Here is a 21,260-nt window from a genome sequence, read left to right as displayed (position 1 = left end):
GGTCAAATTTCTTTTAAAATTTTTTCTCGGGTTTTGGTCTACAGCTACCAAACCGATAAAATTTGAAGCAAACAAGCAACTACAAAAACGTACCTCAGATCTCAATAAACATCTTTCTAGAAAATACGAACTACGACGACTCTTAAAGGTCAAAATAGCAAAGCAAATGGGATATTTATCTTGTTTTCTCTGGTTCTGGTAATGGTAAAAATAGCAATGGTAAAAATATCAAAACAGTTTTGAAAATATTCAATATTTACACTTTTTTCTCCGATTCTGGTCCAAAGATACCCAACTGCCCACAAATTAAGGATACAGTCAACCTAAAAAATTTACCTTAGATTTCAATAAACAAGTTTCTAGAACATATGAAGATTGTAGGAACGATTCTTCAAGCTCAAAATTCGATTATTTTAGATCATTCTTTCCTGTTCAGATCCGTAAATAACAAACCTTTCAAATTTCCTTGAGCTTTTAACAGTTTGTTATTTCCAAAACTGAGCAAGGGGATTGTTAAATATAATTTAATTGTTCGTGAAATTTCAGCCCTGAGAATCATTCCTAGAATCTTCATATGTTCTAGAAAGGTGTTATGGAAATCTTAGGTACATTTTTCTGGGCGATTCGGTTATTTTTGTGCGATTTGGTATCTGTGGACCAGAATCGGAGAAAAAAGTGTAAAAATGTAATATTTTCAAAAGTGTTTTGCTATTTTTACCATTAAGAACCGTTCATAGACATTTCGCATGTTCTAGAAAGCTGTTTATTGACGCCTTTGCTACATTATTGTAGTTGGTTTTTTTTTTACTAAAAAATCCTTTTTACATCAAAGCTTTAAACCTTTGAAGGCCTATAACCGCAAAAGTTGATGAGATAAGAAAAAAACGGCGAGACACGTGTCCTCTCTTTTTTGGTCTTCTATCACGTTGCGGTGTCAGAGTATGGTTAATAATTTTCGTATTGCACAGTGTAATGATATTGGACAATGTGGCTTGTAACTTCAAAACACCCAACATTAGATAGCGTTCTTGTATAGGTGCCATACTAAAACTTATACTTTTATTTCCCAATTTAAATATCAATCATCTTATGAGAAATATTTAACCATAACCATTTAAAGATTAATTAACCTTTCCAAGCTAATGTTGTACAAAGTAGTCTTGAGGTCATATGCCATTGAAAATGTGTATGAAAAAGGATGCCTCAACAATGTCGCGATTTTTCCTTTAAAAGACAAGCACATTTAATTCAGCATCAGACTTTATAAATGGGCGAATAATGTTCTAGGAAACAAGGTTCGCTTATTCTATTATTGGAACACAGAAAAATTTCTTTTCCTTGACTAAAAGCTGCCCAGCGTTTCTTTGGAAAAGTTGTCCTTATTTCATAAAGCCACTAGTAAAAATTATTATTTCCCTTTTCCGAACCCATGAAACACATCATTTGTTTCCAATTCAAAGAATTTCGTTTAATACTTTAAAATTCCTTTTTGTGTTGAAATTATTAATTTAAGGCGATTACCAATTATCCTCATACCCTTTATGCTTTAATAGTCCTTAACTTAAATCCAATTGCCATAATTTTATGTTGAATGTTTTCTTTCAGCATTGATTTTCCAGATTTCTTGTTCCACAAAAACAAAAATCCTTTAACATGCATGCTTTGTGTGCCATTAAATTCTTCTTTAAATTATGTTTTTGTCCCCACATCATGTGGCCACAATGTCTTAATTATCGAAAGCCGGTAGACGTCGTCTACATGTCTATGTGGCTTGAAATGTTAATCTATACTAATGTTCTCTGGTGAGTATTGAAAGAATTTTAAGCACAAAAGAAGATGTCAAAAAAAAAAAAACTAAACAAACACATAGTGAGAATTATCCTAAAAGGAGAGAGTATTTAATGTTTCTGCTCAAGTTTATAGTGGACATGCGTGAGAATGAGACATAACTTCCACAGAAAGGATGACAGAAATAAACCGCCAAAAATATTTCATGTCGCATGGGAGAGAATTCGAAAGAAAATTGTTTCTAGTTTATTATATCATCTACTAAAGAATGTTATGTTATAAAATTATCATGTAACATTTTAATTTTAAAAAAATTTCTCCACATGCGATAAGTTATTTTATTCGAGTATCCTTCATAGGAATTTTAACGACCAATTTACTTACTAAATTACATTTTAATTAAATAACAATTTCAAATAATTACTTACTCAGAACTTCATTGCTTGAAACTAAGACAGTTTACGGTATTCAGTGATATATCCATATTTAGAAGAATGAAATGAAACACCGTTTGTGTTGTCAATTCTCCAATTATAATTATATAATTGTTCCACAAACATCCCATATTGGATAAGGGAGACTTCTCTCATATCAATGAGTGCACCCCGATTCATATCAGCTCAATGATATGGGACCTACAGTTTATCGCCGAGTCCGAAAGGCGTGTCTAAGACACCACTTTGTAGAGAAGTTTTACATGACTGAAATACTCAGAAAGTGTCGCCAACATTACTGAGGGGTATTTTGCCACCGTTCAAAAGTGTTTTGATGTTGCCTGGCCGGGGAATCGAACCCACAACCTTATGTGTGCAAGGCGGGTGTGCATACCATTGCACCACGGTGGCACAAATTATTGTGTTAAAAATGGTGGAACAGGTAAAAAGTATCAGTCGGCTTTGCCAACAGAGATATACCCTCAGACTGTGTAAATTTAAATTATCATCTATTGACAATATCGAAACGAATACCAGCTACGCAACCAAAATCATTTCCAAAGTAATTGCAGATTTTGTGAGAACCTACCGACAAAAAATTTGTTCGGATTAAAGCTCAAATTGTTGCGGAGGTGGTAGCTGAAGAAATGTATCGACATAGTCCATTTTGGAGGTGGATGTTATTTTGGCAGTCATTTCTTTCCGATAGATAGCGCGCCATCCAGTCCTTTCACTGGACCACCGTAAAACTTAGAACTTTTGGACTACTATGTCAGGTTGTATAACCTTGTTCCCGAAAAAAACTTGTACCTTCGAAATGGAGGAAGCGAATACAAGTTGTTGCAACAAAAATCAAAGCGATTTGAACTCTTTCCAACATTTTGTGTGGGAGGTACACGAAGGACTGGACACATATAGTTTACATTCGAACCTGATCGAAGTCTTGCAGAAATATAGGAGTAAAGGTAACGAGATAACTTACAATTTGGCGAAATACGAGTATGCCAGAGAGCAAGTGTAAACAGGAGAAAATAAATATTCTGAACTAAAATATAATTATTATTTTCCTTTGCTGTCCACAATTTTAAGTGGAAACACGGTGGCATAGTTTCCTGAACGCAGGGAACCTCAAAAGTCAAATCACAGAACTAGAAAAATGCTCAAAATAACTAAAATCGGTATGTACCGCCCAGGGTTTCGGAGTCGGAGTCGGAGTCTACGAGTCGGAGTCGAGCAATTTTGCTGGAGTCGGAGTCTGAGTCGAAAAAAATAACTCGACTCCGACTCCGGGCAAAATTTTTTCCACGTTATAGAAGTATAACACAAAATTTGGAACAAGAAAATTTTTTTTAAAAATCATTTTTTATTTTAAAAGAAATGTATAAGAAAACATATATGCGAACGGTATATTATACTAAGTTAAGGGACGATTCACAGGATATTTACTATCCTCTGAAGTGTAGTCTATTCATTCCTATTTTGTTGATCCAATTGATTCTTTATATTTTTGCAAACAAAAGTAATGCTCTATGACAATCGCATTCAGATTGGACCTGTAACCTCTTTCGTCAGAAGTCTTACTGCTCTTCTCACAAAGGTCTATTGGTATTCTCATCCAGTTTTTTTATGAGAAGTCATCCTTGTCTTCTATTAAAGACATTGTGGTCTCTATGGGAAATCTTACTAAATACCCTGTGCCACAAAATGGAATTCAAGATCTAGGGGTGGAAAAATTCCTTTTCGGAATGAAAGCCCCAATTGAGAACCCCAAAGGATCCCATAGCTGAAATTTCTGACTTATGACGTAATGAATTTTTTCATTGACCACCATCCAGCATTGAGAAAATGGCGTTATATCTCAGTTTGGAGACATTGTTTCATCATTTTTAGATGACATGTTTTTAGTGAGGAACCTTTCTTTCTATATACTCGATGAGGGCTTTAGATGTAGACATTCAAATAACCGGATCTGTCCGCCAGGAACAGATATAGTTCATGTGTATCCGAGTTTTCTACACAATCACATACGAAATTCAATGAAATATGTAATCATAGTTTTCATGAGAAAGTGATAAAGAAGTGAAAACATGGCAATATCGATTTCTTGTCCTAGTGGATCGAACCTACATAAAATTTTCCTAGCAACATTTTTGTAGAATATTTTCATGCTCGAAATCTCATCGTGTGTTAATTTTTCAGCTCCCGAAAACTTCCATCTGCCTACGTGCTGGGTAAAATACACACTATATCTCAAATATTTCCACACCAATGTTCCAAATATGTATAAATTTCAGAAAAAAGTAGAATGTATAAGTGGCATAGAATACATATGTGGTCAAATTTTTAAGTCGATCGGAACAATATTGCCTTAGTGTGAGCGTTGGATTGGAACAATTTATTTTATTTTGTTTGCAGCATAAACTGTGTTTTTCTCGAAATCGGCCACAAAAATGTATGACAATTGGTTTATTAGTTTTCGAGCTAAAGTTGGCACCCCATAATGCTTTAATAAAAACAGGGTTTCGTAGACGGCCTCAAAACTTCGTAATATTTTTCTCTTTCAGATGAAGAAAACAAAACTGTCAAAAAATTACGTAGTTTTCTCGGAAAAAATCAAGAAAAATGACTATTATTGAGCTTTACAACTGGGAGTCTCCTTTTGAGGCTAAGCACACTAAAATGTTGGCTTACATCCAGTTTGAAACTTGGTCATTAATAGCCTATAATTGTTTTGCATGTAGTCCTTATGATTTGTATTGCTTCTTCATTTTCACTTATTTTGAAAGCTTAACGATTTTCTCACGCGGAAGAATTCCGTCCAGAATATACTCGTGCAAGAAAGAAAAACCGACAAAAACGTTCTAACTAACATTGATATTTTTCAATGTAAGATTCGGCAGAAACAATATTGATATGTTCGAATGTATTCGAACGAATGTCCTTTCTAATGAATATGTAAGGAAAAACTAACACATTAGCCTATATAGGCCAAAATATAGGAAAAAGTTAAAAATTTTTGTGCAAATTTTATTCATTCTTAGTGGTATAGGATTTTGTGTAGAAGGTTTGTGACCAATACCAATCTTAAATGTGAAATTACAGCTACTTCGATTAAATGTTTTAACTGAAACTCGGAAAATACCGAAAATGAGGGGTATACCAAAATATGTACCTATGTTTGACCTACCTATTTATAAAATGCACTAGGGTGCAAAAATAAGCTTCTAGCTTAATTATTGTGGACGCTATAGTGATTACGCTGGAATCTATTCACGATTTGGTCCAACATTTGCACATCGTAATATTTCTTCCAGAAATAGATCACGTCCAAATATGGTTATATAAGTTTATCCCTTTGGGTACCCCTAACACAAAATTGAAATTTGCAAAAACGAAGTTTAAGAACAAGTCTCGGATTGTTTTGATTTGATTTCGCGACATTTCGTAGGTGATCCATGTTTGTCTTGTGGTCTGCTTTATACTATAAAGAATGCAGTAACTGATTTGGTACAAAATTTGCATAGACTAATATATCTTCAAAACTTGTGAATGGAGCTTACTGAAGCTTTCGTATTGTGTCAATTTGTTTTTTATACGTTGCCTTAAATGATAGTGATCCATGAAGGTTTTTGCTAATCGAATACATCGTGCGTCTGACACCAACTTTGTCCGTTAACAAGATATTTTCTGTTCCAATTCCGGCATTAAAATATGGGCATTGACCATAAGTTCTTCATGAGCAATCGTCATTTTTGATCTGTTCCAACTCTTCTTTGTTGTTGTAGGAATTGTCGCTACAAGATGTTTTGGACTCCGACTATCATTAAAATCACAGCCACACTATTAACCCATCTGCCGATTCGGTCCAAAATGTGACCTTCGTAATATTTTGTGCAAACTTAGTTTAAGTTCGAAGATAAGCCATATTGGTCCACTCCTTCAGGTACCTCACGCACAAATGTTCAAAAATGTTCGGAAAGTTTGTGCGCACGATAAATCTTGATGGGAGTGGCCGATTTGGTCCATACTTTACACATCCATATATATCTACCAGATATAGATCAGGTTCGAATATGGACTATATTTGTCCACTCCTTCGGGTACCTTCCACACAACATTTTGGATAAATTCACTTCAAGACCTGCTCTCGAATCACTTTAGTTTTTGTTGAAGCAACTTGCATTCACTGCCTCAATTACGACAGTAAAGTTTTTTTCAGGGGCAAGTCCATACTTCTTGAGAAACAGCCTGAAAGTTGTAAAAAATCTCTATGGCACCATATGTAGTGACTGGAGAGCTCGAACCGAATACTGCGTTTGTCCACACTTTGGGTATTGTAATATTCCTTCGAATATTAGATGAAATTCGAAGGTGGTGCTTATCGGTCCACTCCTTCCGGAACCTCCACCACAAAAGTTCGAAAATATTCGCTAAAATGGTACGCGCGATTTCTCATAGACGTAGCAACCGATTGCGTCCAAACATTGGATCTCAAAATTTTGCCGAAACTTAGTTAACTTCAAATTTGGGCCCTATCTGTCCAATCCTTGTGGTACCGCCCACACAAATGTTCAACATTTCTGTGTGGTTAAGGGTCTGTTCGAGGATCCTTTGGACATTTTTACCGAAGGTTTTCCTAGTGGCCTTTTACAGCGATATTATATTTTTCGTAGGCTAGTGTGATAAAAAGGCTCTATCTATCGATGTCCCCGCAAAGGTTTGAGCTTTAATCCTGTGTATACTTTACTTTTGTCGGTTCATCCGTCCAAATACATAAGTTTTTTTGGAAAAAAAAGTATTTCAATTCACACAGGCTGAGGGTATATCTCTGCCGGTAAAGTCGACTGATACTTTTTTACTTGTTCAATATTTAAATGGAATAAACGTTATTTTAGTTATTAATAGACAAAAGGTCATTCATTCGTCCAACAGGAAATAATTTTTTATTTTTTTTTTGACTTCATAATATTAAAAAAAAAAATTCAAAGTGGTCTGTGCGTGAACTTTTTTAATAACTAGCAGGCTCGGGTCCGCGTTGCTGGGCCGTCGTATTGAGTTTTAACGACAACTTTTTATGGACTTTATGTTTTACTTTTTAATATTAAACTGTCAGTGGGCGGGACTTCGGGCACCAAGAAAGAAATATTGATCGGGGGCGCAACCACCATTGTCTCGAAAATTAATTTTCAAGTCGATGCATTCAGCAAATATAGCGATTATAAAACAATAGCCCCCGAAACTCATCAACAAATATATAGATTTTTGGACCACGGGACATTCCTGAACATTCTCTGAGAATTTCATGAAATTAGGTTCAGTTTTCACGATATAACACATTTAAAAAAGTGGGTGTGGTCCGGTATTTTGGCTCCAAATATGTACCTCTAAGGTCAGGGACACAACCCCATTGAGACAATTAAGACAATTAATGCTGAAACCGATATAATCATAAATTTGGCATATGCATATATCGTTTAAAAGAAAGGTGTGGGAAAGTACACCACCTCCTCTGGTCTTCATAGAGTATACATTGTCATAGCAAACCTTGAGCATATGCTGCAAATTTCATGGAAATCGCTTCAGTAGTTTTGGAGATATAAGATGTTTAAAAAAGTTAGCGTGGTCGGGTCTTAAGACCCAAAAGAAGTACGTAAATTCTAGATAAATTCGTAAATTTTCAAACAAAATATGCAGCCTATTTTCACTATACATTCCTGAAAATTTTAGTGAAATCGGTTCAGTAGTTTTGTAGATGTAACATATTTTAAAAAGTGCGCGTTGTCAAGTCTTTTGGTCCAAAATATGTACGTAAGATCGGAGACACAACCACAATTGTCTCGCAAATTAATTCCCAACCCGATACATTCGTAATTATTATAAATACAGCATTGTTTTTTTTAAATAGGGTATAGGATAAGTACCCCGCCCGCTCCGAAATTCAACTTAATTTGTAGCCTATTTGTACCAGGGAAATCAGTTCAGTAGATTTTGTAGAAAATATTAAAATAGAAAATGTAAAAAAGTGGGCGTAAAAGAAGGCATGGTCAAATTTTCTTTGCAGAAAAACCTAAGTTGGGTTATGACGAAGATCTCAAAAGAAGAATTATCCAAATTGGTCCATCGAACGACATTTGATTTTTATTTTTATAGACTAAATGGAAGAACGTAATTGTTGGCATTAATAGGCAAAAGTTCATTCATTCTCACTACAAAAAATCGTTTTTAAGAAACAAATGTCTAAAAGTCATAACCCCAGTTTACATATTTGCTGGGATTTCCACTATCCACAACTAGTGGACCTGGTCACTATGATTCCCATAAAGGCGGACAGTGCTAAATGTAGGAACACTTAACGTTAATAAATGACCCCGAGCTTGAATATCTATTTATTTTTAATAATGCAAAACAAGTTAATAAAGCTAACTAATTTCAGAAGTAACGCCACAAAACAACTGGAGATGCACTAAAGATTTGCAACTGATAAACTAATAAGCCATGGTAGAACAAAAACAAGGTAAAGTAAATACTACCACAAATAGAATTCAACAACAACAACATGTCTATGTGATGTGTTTTTGTATGTAATGTTAGTGTCAACGCTAAATGTAAACAAAATAAGGAATGTCTATAAATTATTGAAATTTAAAAAAACTAATATTTTTCACATTTGCTTGAATATTTTGGAAACATGAATGAAAGCTCGTTAGATTTTCAATTTGAATGTTTCCATATCATTCCACTAAATGCGTAATTTCTCGCAAAAAGTAGAATTCTTGCGAATATGTTTGAGGGCGCTGGAAATTCATTTAAAAATTAGAGGTTGTTTCAATCTTTTGTTTTTGAAATAAAAAACCACATGTTTATTAGGGCTTTATTCGTTCAAACTGATGAAAATACCACTCCATATTAACAAATGTTGTATCGCATCTATAAGCGGTGTTTTAGTGTGCGGCACGTCGTTCGGACTTGGAGGAGGTTACATGTCATTGATATGAAGAAGTCTTTATGGGAAATAGTTTTTTGATGAATATATTTTTTCTTCAAAAAATATATGTCCCTAATATACATCGAACATAGAAATAAATAAATAAAATGTCATATGGAATTTGACACTAATATTACAGCCCAGTTCAGTCAGCTGGGTATTGCTGGTACCTTTTATTGTTCTACCATGCTAATAAGTAGACAGCGGAATTTTATGCAACCCCTATTTTTGGTCCGATTCATGTCAAATTTTGGGACTGGGCATATTTTTGACTTCTGATTGGGCTATATGAAGACTTGAACCTATGCCGACAAATTTCAGGTGGAATGTTTTATACCCCCAACAAAGACTAAATACAAATTTTCAGTCATTTCGGTGGGATATTGAGGCTACAACTTTCAAAATACCGAATATCGGGAGGTACCATTCTATGGGGGCTATATCAGGACGTGGACCTATGCGGACAGATTTCAGTTGTAAAGTTGCATACCCCTAACGAAAACTTAATACCAAATTTCAGCCATTTGGGTGGGATATTTAGAGCACAACTCCTTGAATATATTTTTGCATATGCTCATTTTATGCAGATATGTAAAAATATGCATGATATGCAAAATATGCAAAAATTTCTGGGCCTAATTCGTTTTATTTTGTAATAAAACGAGTTTTTGTCCAATCAGATTTTCTCTACAACCATCCTAACCATGTATGCATTTGCATAGGATTCCGCTGTCTACTAATAAGCCATGCTTGGTTTTTTAAAGAAAACACCACCATACACACTACATGCTACTTGTAATAATTTATTTATACAGAATCCCATTGATAGATGCCATAAATAATAGATTTGATATGAGCAATATTAAAACAATTAAATTTTCTTTAAATTGGTTTTTAGTTTGAATTTAGCTGAGTAAATTCAAATTACTATAATAATATAATTTAAATTAAAATTGATTGACATTTATTTCTTGCAGGCATTTTTATAAGCTATACCCAGTTGTTCAATAAATAGCAATTGTCTTCTTTGACATAGTTCTGTAACTAGTTACTCATTGATTCTAGTTACTTTACACTGAAAAATGGCACACAAAATTGCCTATAGCTTCGTAAATTCACTAGTTACAGGTAATGCAGCGTGTAAAATATTGACTATTTTATAGGCTGCCGATGGACAGTGTAATCGACAATGCTTCTTTCTTGTAATCTGTTTTCAACATTATTTCTTTTTCTTTAACAAAATAGAAAAAATGTTTTGTCATTAACCAACTTAGCGCCGAGATTTTTTTTGCGTGAAAACTTAAAATTTTATATGAAAATGATATTTTAAAAAAAATATTTTTTTCTCTAAAACGTAAAGTTTTTCTGTAATCAGGCCTTCTTTAAAAAATGCCGAAAACTTGGAAGGGTAATATCTGTGTATTCGTACATGACAATCCCTTGGTTTTTGATGAAGAAAATACTCTTTCTATATTCCTAGCAAATCCCTGACTTTATATGAATGTAACATTTATGATTAAATTATTAACGCATATTTAAATTTTTCATCAAAAGTCGAAAATTACAAAAAATTCGATTTTTCTGAATTGATTACGTTTTAGACCAGTCTATAATATTGCGAGTAGATTGGGTGGTAACTAGCTGTGTTTACCAGTAGCCAGCAAAATTGCTAGTTATTCCCTAGTTACCCGAACAACTGGGTAACTTCAGACATACATATCAAGCTTTTTGTTGAAAATTAACTTATGTTGAAACTGAGGTATGGGGTATTGTAACTCGCGATCAGTTTTACTATACCATAACTTTTGACCGCATTTCGGCAAAATAAACTGTTTGAGCCCGATTCACCGATGGGTTTCTTAAAATAATAATTTGATCGGAAGCTGTGGTCGTACTAATGTAAAAAAATCGGAAAAAATCGTTGAAATAAACGAGATTCATTATGTTATTTTCCAATTACTGGTTTTACAACACAATGTAGAGCTTAATGCTCAAAGGAGAAGTTAAAGAGCACACTTCAGAGTTAAAGTTTCTAATGTATGATTTTTTAATATATCCACTGTATCTACATCAAACGGATGCTGACATTTTGAAACCTGAAAAATGGGGTTTTTGAATTTTTGCTCTAATCTGGACGCGCAGCTGGATTTCCCTAAAAACTTATTATTGGATTGTATTACTCGCGATTTCGCATTTTTTAGTGTATAACATGAGGGTGTAGCCCTCACAGGATCACAGTAATCTGCGCCTAAACACGAAATTTTTGTGCGTAAATTTTTCTCCAAAACCTATTTTTTTGGTTTAAAATTTACAAACGTCATTCGATTTCCGTGGAAACCCGCGTAAATTTAGTTTTTTTACGTTCTGAATCTAACAAGCCACGACGCTTAGAAATCCACCCACTAGATCTGCGGATATGATACCCCTCAAATTTCGAAAATTTGCAAAAAATTATTTTGAAAATATCGCATATTAAAACGCGTTTTGGATGTGTCAGTTCTACTTAAATAAATAGATCGATACGCGTGTTTAAACTGCGAGAAAACAGATATTTCAAAACTATCGCTAATCCAGTGATATAATAGATTTTTTCTAAAAATTAAGTGCGATGCTACATCCACGGTTCTTGATGGATCGCATTGAAACGGCATAGAAGGATGTATTTTTTAATGGTGATTATTGAAATCGGATGCGCATAAAATGTAAATGAACTTCGCGGAAATTATGACCATTTTACTGTATTTTGCACCCTTAAATGCAGCAGATGCTACATCTTGGCCGCCAAATAGAATTTGACAAACTGTACATCAAATAAAAGGGATTGATTCGCTGTGTTGGAAAATCGGATGCGCGTCATGTCATTTTCATAATTACGCGGTTTATATGCGTCTCAAATGTTATAATATTCAATATAACATTATTTTAACGTTATGCCACAATTGAATTTCTTGTGATTTAATATAAGGTTCTAATAATATTATCCAATAGGAAAACTATAAGCGAAAAATTTGTTACAACGGAATATCATCATTATTGCGTGAAATTTTCACGAAAATGCCGAAGAACTCAAACATTTTTTCTCCAACTTTTCCTATAAAACCATAAAAAAATAAAATTAGAATAATATGATTTTAATTTTTTTCCTAATATTTTCTTCGTATTTTTGCAAATAACATGAATACTATAGCTCCAACCTTCACAACTTCGGTTTCATTTCATTCCTCAAAATGTCTGGATGCTGTTATAATTTTTTTATATATTTTTCGTAAGTATGAGCGCTATTGTTTCAAAAATATGTTTGTAAATACGTGAAATTATTTAAGAAATTTGATTTTTCGCGAATCCATTGAGACTTTGCAATTATTTTTTGCATCATTGCAAAGGTTACGAATTCAGTTAACGATAATAGGATATAACAGCTAACTATATTAAGCCGCGATTTTTTTTAAAATTTTTTCTAATTTTCATAATTAAAACGGTCAAATCTTTTGCGCGCAACGATCAAAGCTAGTAACGAAAACAGATTTGGAATGCAGATTTTTTTCTTAATCTGTGTACCAAAAATCATTGATGTAGTATCAAAAATTTTTTTTGATTTTTTTGAAATGGAAAAGACAATTTTAGACATTTTTCCTGATATACTCACAGAAAAAATTTATATTTAAAGCATAGATAATTATATTACGTTATTAATATGATATGGAGGGTATAATTAAATTTGTCATCCCGTTTGTAACATATATTGGTCGGAGGCCCTATAAAGTATACGAGGGCGGTTCGGAAACTTCTTAGCCTATCAATGAAAGAGAATAGTTAGTTTTTCAAAAATATTTTTATTTTTCAATATAATCTCCTGAAACTTCAATGCACTTAGTCGAACGCTTTTCTAGCAATTCTATCCCTTGATTAAAATAGTTTTCCTCAAGGTCTTCAAAATAGTGGTTTACAGCTGTAATTGCATCTTCATTTGAGGTAAAACGCTTGCCAGCAAGGAATTTTTTTAGATTTGGGAACAAGTAAAAGTCACTGGGAGCTAAATCAGGAGAATAAGGTGGGTGGTCAAGCAACTCGTACTTTAATTCGTTGATTTTAGCCATTGTTAAAAAACTCTTGTGCTCTGGTGCGTTGTCTTGATGAAAAATTATTTTTTTGTGTTGTAATCCAGGACGTTTTTCTCAAATTTGTACATTTAATTGATCCAAAAGGTTGCAATAGTACTCTGAATTTATTGTTTTACCCTTTTGCAGATAGTCAATCAATAAAATACCTTTGAAGTCCCAAAAAACCGTTGCCATAACGTTACCAGCCGATTGAATTGTTTTTGCCTTCTTTGGGGCACTTCCTCCACCTTCAGTCCATTGTTTGGATTGTTTTTTTGTCTCTGTATAGTGGTGGATCCATGTCTCATCAACAGTTATGAAACGACGCTTAAAATCCATTTTATTTCCCTTAAAACAATACAAACAAGCTTGAGAAATGTTCATTCTTATGCGTTTTTGATCGACTGTTAACAAATGCGGCACCCATCTTGCAGAAAGCTTTTTCATCTGTAGTTCTTCATGCAAAATTAAATGGACTCGATCATTTGAGATGCCCATGATATTAGCAAGTTCACGTACTTTTATTCGTCGATCATTTAATACCATATCATGCACTTTGGCTACAATTTCTGTTGTTGTTGCTGTTTTTGGACGTCCACTACGTGGTTCATCTTCAATGCTTGTACGACCACGTTTAAATTCAGCAACCCAATTTTTTACTGTTGCATATGAAGGAGCACTTTCACCTAACACATTCACCATATCATTATGAATTTTTTGTCCCGATAAACCTTTTTTATGTAAATATTTAATGACAGCACGCATTTCTAATTTTTCCATTGTAAAAAAATTGCGGATGCGTCTTTTTTGAACACCTGTTTCTATATGAAGGAGTTGCCAAATCGAAACAAAATTTAACATATGTTCAGAACAGAGATGGAAATTTCCAAAACACTTAATTTTTTTCTGTTTATACCGCGCTAGGCTAAGAAGTTTCCGAGCTGCCCACGTATATATTCTTGATCAGCATACAATTCGCAGTCAAAATAGCCATGCCCGGCCGTCCGACCGTTGAAATCAAGATACAGCTCGAAATTTTTAAAATAGAGCTTTATAATTTGGTATAGACGATTCTATTACTCCTAGGATGATTGGTTTTGAAAATGGGCTATATCGAAATTTAGTATTTATGGCCTGTTTCACTAAGACGATTCGAATTCAAATTCGTTCGAGCTACTACCAAACTTCTGGGTGTTTGAAAAATATGTCATTCATTTTTATTTTCAATCAAACAAAAATTCTACAATAACAGGAATTGGGTTGTAATACGAACGAATTTATATTCGAATCGTCTTAGAGAAATCGGCCATTAGTCTTCGTTGGAATATAAAACGTACCTCCGGATTTTCGGTATTTTGAAGGTTGTAGCCTAAATACCCCACTGCATTAGCTGAAATTTAGTATTTGGTCTTCGTAGGCGGTATAAAACACCCCCATAGAACGGCACCTCACGATTTTCGGTATTTTGAAGGTTGTTGCTTTAATATCTCAGCGACATGTCTAAAATTTGGAATTTAGTCTTTGTGGGTGTATAAAATTTCAAATTTGTTGGTATATGTCCATGTCTGCATATAGCACCCATAGAACGGTAACTCCCATATGGGTATAAAAAATTCCAGAAGAGAATTACACTGTCCAACAAAATTCAATTTTTTTCAAATTGAGGGGAAAATCTGAGTAGATTATGAAAGTAGAGCTAAAAATATGAAACACGTGTATCGGCGTTTTTAACGTTTACATCGGAATGTAGCTAAAGTAGGCGGGACAAAAATTTTTCCCACAAAACATAATTTAAGAGAGATGACGTCAAATACAAAAACATTCTTCGTCAAATTTCATGATGGGTCGCCAAAGAAATGAAATGTCTATTTACATTGTATATCATGTAAATATCAGTATCAATTTTGCTGAAAAAAAACATGGAAATATTTCCCAATTTTTTGTGAACTTTGTTTCCTTCTTTTTTCGAGTTGATACATGAAAGTAATATGAAACTTGGTTCTATGTGAAAAGTGGCAAAATAAGAAAAATTCTACACAAAATTTCATTGTGAGTTTCAGAATAAACCATATATCTATGTAGGTATACTATTTTCTAAAGAAAATTAGACTACAAATTTATATATGTATTTTAGAATGAAATTATTTGTTTTAATTTTGGACTGTTAGTTTTACATAATTCCATACTGCATAAACTCAGATGAAGTCCGACTTTGTAAAACGTGTTTTTCATTTTTAGAAATTCCTGGCGATTAGATAGGGTTTACAGATTTGGTGTATTCTGAGACTTATAGACAAATTTTATGGCGAACTTTTTTGTAGAGTATTTGGATTTGGGATGATCACATTTTAGAGGAGTTTTTGTAAGATTTTCGAAAAAGGACCAAAAAGATCCTTTTGATGAACCGCATGAGGATTAAAATTTGTAACAAAAATATTTCCCACATCCTCCTCTGTAAAGTTGCCAAAAACACTATATACCTAAAATGCAAGGATTCCAAGATATCTTAAATCGAATATTTCGAAAAAAATGGGCGGAACTTGCACCGCCTACTTTGGTTACTTTCCGATGTAAACTTTAAAAACGTGTCTCATATTTTAGCTCTACTTTCATAATCTACTCAGTTTTCCTTGTCATTTTTTTCTGTCGCACATTGTTATCAATGTAGGTACAGGTCTTCATGTAGCCCCCATAGAAGCGTACTTAGTCCTCTTTGGGAAAAAAAGAAAAAAGGTTCTCCCGAAAATTGTCATTATAGGTCCATGTTTTATATAGCGCCCAAAGAACGATACTTTCCGATTTTTGGTTTTTTAAGGTTTCAGCCAATTATGATTTGGTGTTAAGTCTTCGTTGGGGGTACAACATTTTCCTCTAGAGAATGATAGGTAAAGATCCACATTATCCTACCGAAGTGGTAGGCATATAGTATTCAAAGTATTTATAAAACATGCCTACAGAGAATTGTGGGTAAAGAGGTACGTTTTAATATAGCTGTCATTGGAGAGATATTGCGGGTTATTAGAAATGGATAGACAACCTCCACGCAGAAAATGATCAATATATGTTAATATGTTGATAAGAACGCAGGTACCTCCTGATTTTGCATATTTTCAGTTTGTGCATGCACCTTCGAAATGGAATGACTGAAACGTGGTATTTCCGATTCTGAATGGGTATAGAACATCGATACAGTGATATTCTTCAGTTAGCATATTCCATATCTAGTAATAAGCCTTGACGTGGCGCAGAATATAGTACTTTTATAGATGAAACGAAACTAATTGTTCCATTTTACTTTAATACAACTTATGGTGAAGGGGTATAAAAAGTTCGGCCCGGCCGAAACTAAAGCAGTTCTTATTTGTTTTATTTTCGAGAATAGCCTCAGGTAACATATAATTACTTTTCACATTTTCACATTTCACATCAATAATGATGATTATATCAACTATCTATCATTAAACTATTGAATTAATTTATTTCATTGCTCCGTTGTTTTTCTTTCGTTTATTTCACATTTAATTGTAAAGAGATATGTGGCATGGACTTTGACTTTAGGGGTTTTTGAGCCAGAAACGAATTTTATATTTTCATTGCACTTTTGGGTTTATTTTTTGTTATGGTTTTAATTTACTTCATATTAATTTCATGCATGAAGACCAGATTCTAATGGGATTTTTACAGAAAAAAAAACAATGATTAAAAAAATTTAAATGAAACAAGTAAACCGGGAATAAACATATCCGCCAAGGCCTGGCATATATACGGGGTAAATAAAAATGGTTTTTATTTTAAACAAGCGAATGTTTCTATTAAAGTGGTTTTGTTTCATATTGTTTTTTTTAAATTTCGTTTGCTGGGTAAACAGTTTTTGTAACTTCCATGTAGGTCATTTCATTGATTACTGACAGTATTTCAATTGACATAAGTGCTAGAGCCGCTGTTAAAAATACTTTTAATTTGTTGGTTTATAAGTCTTAAAATAAAGCTTAAAACTATATAAATACAAAATAAAATATCTTATTATACACTTAAAAATAACTATATACAAAATTTACAAAATTTATTTATTGTCCTACATCGTAGACAGGATTTGTATTTGCGTCAAAGCGGTGGTACCTTCTGTGGTAATAAATGAGTTTATCATTGCTAAAGACTAAACCTTCACTGTTTAGCGTAACCAAAGCTATGGGAGGTATGTGCCATTTCTTTTGACATTTGCATCTCGTATTACCTTTTCCAGCAAAATGTTGAATAGGTCACACGAAAGGCTGTCACCTTCTCTGAAACCTCTTTTGGTACAACATTCTTCGGAGAGGTTCTTTACAATTTGATCTGAGGACCTAGTATCAGTTAAAGTCATCTTACAAAGCCGGATGAGCTTTGCGGGGATACCAAATTCAGACATTGCATGGAATACCTTTGATCGGAGTGGACTTTCGAATGCTGCTTTATAACACTGTGCGACACGAAAAAAATTAACCACATTCTGACACCGCAGCGTGATAGAAGACGAAAAATAAGAAGACACGTGTATCGGCGTTTTTGAACATGAAGGACCGTTCCTAGAATGTTCATATCGACGCCTCCAAACAATAGTATGCTAAGTCGACTTAGCATGTTTTCAAGTTCTTTACATTTTTATATTTAACGTCCTTTAACTTAAATTCTGTCAAATTTTGGTAATAATCGGACAATCCGAACAGAAGTTATAAACAAATATTTACTTAGCATAGTACTGAAGGTCAAAGAAATTTCCAAACTTTTAGAGCTTGCCCTGCAAAACTCACTGTTCAGAATTAGCAAACTATTATTTGGAGGTGACGATCGTCCTTTAACTTAAATTCTGTCAAATTTTGGTAATGATCGGTCAATCCGAACAGAAGTTATAAACAAATATTGACTTAGCATAGTACTGAAGTTCAAAAAAATTTCCACTCTTTGAGAGCTTCTCCTGCAAAACTCACTTTTTAGACTTAGCATACTATTATTTGGAGGTGTCGATATGTTCTAGGAAGTTGTTAACTGAGATCTTAGGTACATTTTTGTAGTTCTTTTTATTCTTGAATTTTGAACGGTTCGGTATCTATGGACCAGAATCGGAGAAAAAAGTATAAAAATCGAATATTTTCTAAAGTTTTTTGCTATTTTGACCTTTAAGAACAGTTCGTAGTGGGATCTGATGTTCCACAAAGTTGTATACTGATATATTTGCTACATTATTGTGGTTTAATGTTTCCTTGAATTTTGAATTAATTTCTATGGAGCAGAAACCGAAAAAAGAAAATAAAAATTGCATTTGTTTTGCTATTTTGACCTTTAAGAACCATTTCTACAGTGTTCGTATGTTCTAGAAAGTTGTTTATTGAGATCTAAGGTACATTTTTGTAGTTGGTTGTTTGATTCAATTTTGATTGGTTTGATATCTGTATATTTTCTGCTTTATTATTCTTCAGGCGATTGATTGCTGTTTTTACCTCATCTTGGCCGGGCGGTATACATTCTATACCATCTTCTGGGATTGGATCTGTGGCATCATCGTCTTCGCTACTATTGGATACCAGCAGATTGGAGAAATGTTCCTTCCATATCCTGAGCACGCTATCTGTATCTGTTACCAGATTACCTTGCTGGTCTCTACAGGAGGATGTGCCTGTACCAAAGCCATCTATTTGATGTTTCACTCTTTGGTAAAATTTTCGGACTTCATTGTGGCTCCTGTACATCTCGATTTTTTCACACTCCCGCTTTTCCATTTCTCTCTTTTTCTTGCCAAAAAGGCGTTTCTCTTCTCTCCTTTTCTCCCGATATCTCTCTCGTGCGCTACGCGTTGCTACTGATTGTAAAGTAGCTCTATATGCCGCATTTTTCTCTTCGGTAGCAGCACGACACTCCTGGTCATACCATGAATTCCTTTGTGGAGGTCTCTGGAATCCAAGTATGAATTTTGCGCCTGTTTGCATGGAGTGGGCAATATTTTGCCATTGTGTTGTTATGTTGTCGGGACAAGGAGTGCTCGCGTTAAGCAATGGGCTTATTGAGTGGAATATGCTGTGGCTATCTGTTGTGTTTGCAGCCTATCGATGTTCAACTTCCGCGTTGTGTCTGTTCGTGCTTTATTTGCAACGTTTAGACGGGTACGTACCTTTGCTGCAACAAGGTAGTGGTCCGAATCAATGTTTGCGCCTCGGAACGATCGTACATCCAATACGCTGGATGAATGTCTTCCATCTATTACAACATGATCAATTTGATTACTTGTTCTTTGATCTGGAGACAGCCAGGTGCCCTTATGAATATCGAGATGATTAAATCTGGTACTGCTAACTACCATGTTTTTTGCAGCTGCAAAGTCTATCAGCCTCATACCATTGTCAGATGTTTCACTTGGGAGACTGAATTTCTCGACTGTTGGGCCAAAGATATTCTCCTTTCCAATTTTGGCATTAAAATCGCCTAGAATGATTTTAATGTCATGGGCAGGGCAACGGTCATATGTTTCTTCTAAGCGCTCGTAAAATATATCTTTGGTCTGTTTGTCCTTTTCTTCAGTGGGAGCATGAGCGCAAATAAAGCTGATGTTGAAGAATTTAATTTTTATTCGAATTGCAGCAAGTCTTTCATTCACTGGGGTGAAGCTGAATACCAGATGTTTTAGTCTCCGACTAACTACGAATCCGCAACCAAACTCATACTTTACGTCATGGCAGCTATAATACAGTGCGTCACCTTTAGGTGTTGTTGTGACGCCTTTCCCAATCCATCGTATTTCCTGTATGGCAGTAATATCGGCCTTGTACTTTTCAAGTACGTCTGTCAATGCGAAAACTGCACCTTCTCTATAAAGAGTGCGAACATTCCAGGTGCAGATTCGCAGATCATGGTCCTTAAAACGTTTGCGGGGTTCGTCAACTTCAGAGGGGTTTGTTTTTCTTTTCTTTCGTTTTTTCATAGTAGGCTGTTTTTTCTAGGGGAGGGTTACTAGCCCGACGCCGAAATCCAAGTTTTTAACGTTCTTATGGGTGAACGCGCGGCACATGTTAGCTCACTACCTTTAACGGGTGTTAAAGGCAGTTCCCCAGGTGACACCACGGGGAGGTCAGTGTCCACTTGAGATGAAAGAGGGACCAAGATAAATCCTGGGCTTTGCCATGTTAAAACCGGTCAGGACGTTCCTTGATATCTTCCACCCCCTAATTCTTTCCAGTAAGAAATATTCAAATAATTTGCCAAAAGGAGACAATAGTGCCCTTCCTTAGAATTAGGTTTCTTGATATGAATTACAAGTGCTTGTTTCCATTTTGTTGGGAAATATCCTATATTTAGAGAATGGTTGATCAGCAACGTAAGAAATGCTAAAACTACATTACTTGCTTTTTTAAGGCTATGTCCGGAATACCATCTAGCCCAGAGGATTTTTTTGAAGACCTTATCTTAATTGCTGCCGCTTCTGTAGGTTTTACAAATTCTCGCTCGTGCCAGCCTGAAACGTCATTTACTACTGTTCCATCTGCAGTAAGATCATCAAAGAAATTCAGCAGAGGTGTCTGATCCCCAATCCCACTGATAGCCCCATTTACGAGTCTGTCAAAGGAATCGGCTATTCGATGATTTCTCTGTAGATGCTCAGCAAATATCTCAACTTTTATGCTATCATCATTTATGTGTACCCCGTCGGTATTTAATATTCTTGGTATTGGCTCTTTGTAGAATAAATACTGATCAAGAACATATATATACTTTATATGGTCGCAAATGATTAGTTCGAAGTGTTACAAACAGAAAAACAAAATTACCCCCAGTTTATGTATTTCGAAACGAAAATGTGTGCGCATGAAAGACACCCAAACTTTAGTTTTTAAAATATTATTTCATTTGCTTTTGCTTCAAAACAAAAAACAAATTTGGAATACACACTCAAATTTGGTAGTTTTTCTTCCGCATTCGTTTTCT

This window comes from Musca autumnalis, unplaced genomic scaffold, assembly GCF_047663935.1.
Source record: "Musca autumnalis isolate F117 unplaced genomic scaffold, ASM4766393v1 scaffold_1, whole genome shotgun sequence".
NCBI lineage: Eukaryota > Metazoa > Arthropoda > Insecta > Diptera > Muscidae > Musca > Musca autumnalis.
The sequence above is the reverse complement of the archived record's forward strand: the minus strand, read 5'-3'. Positions refer to the sequence as shown.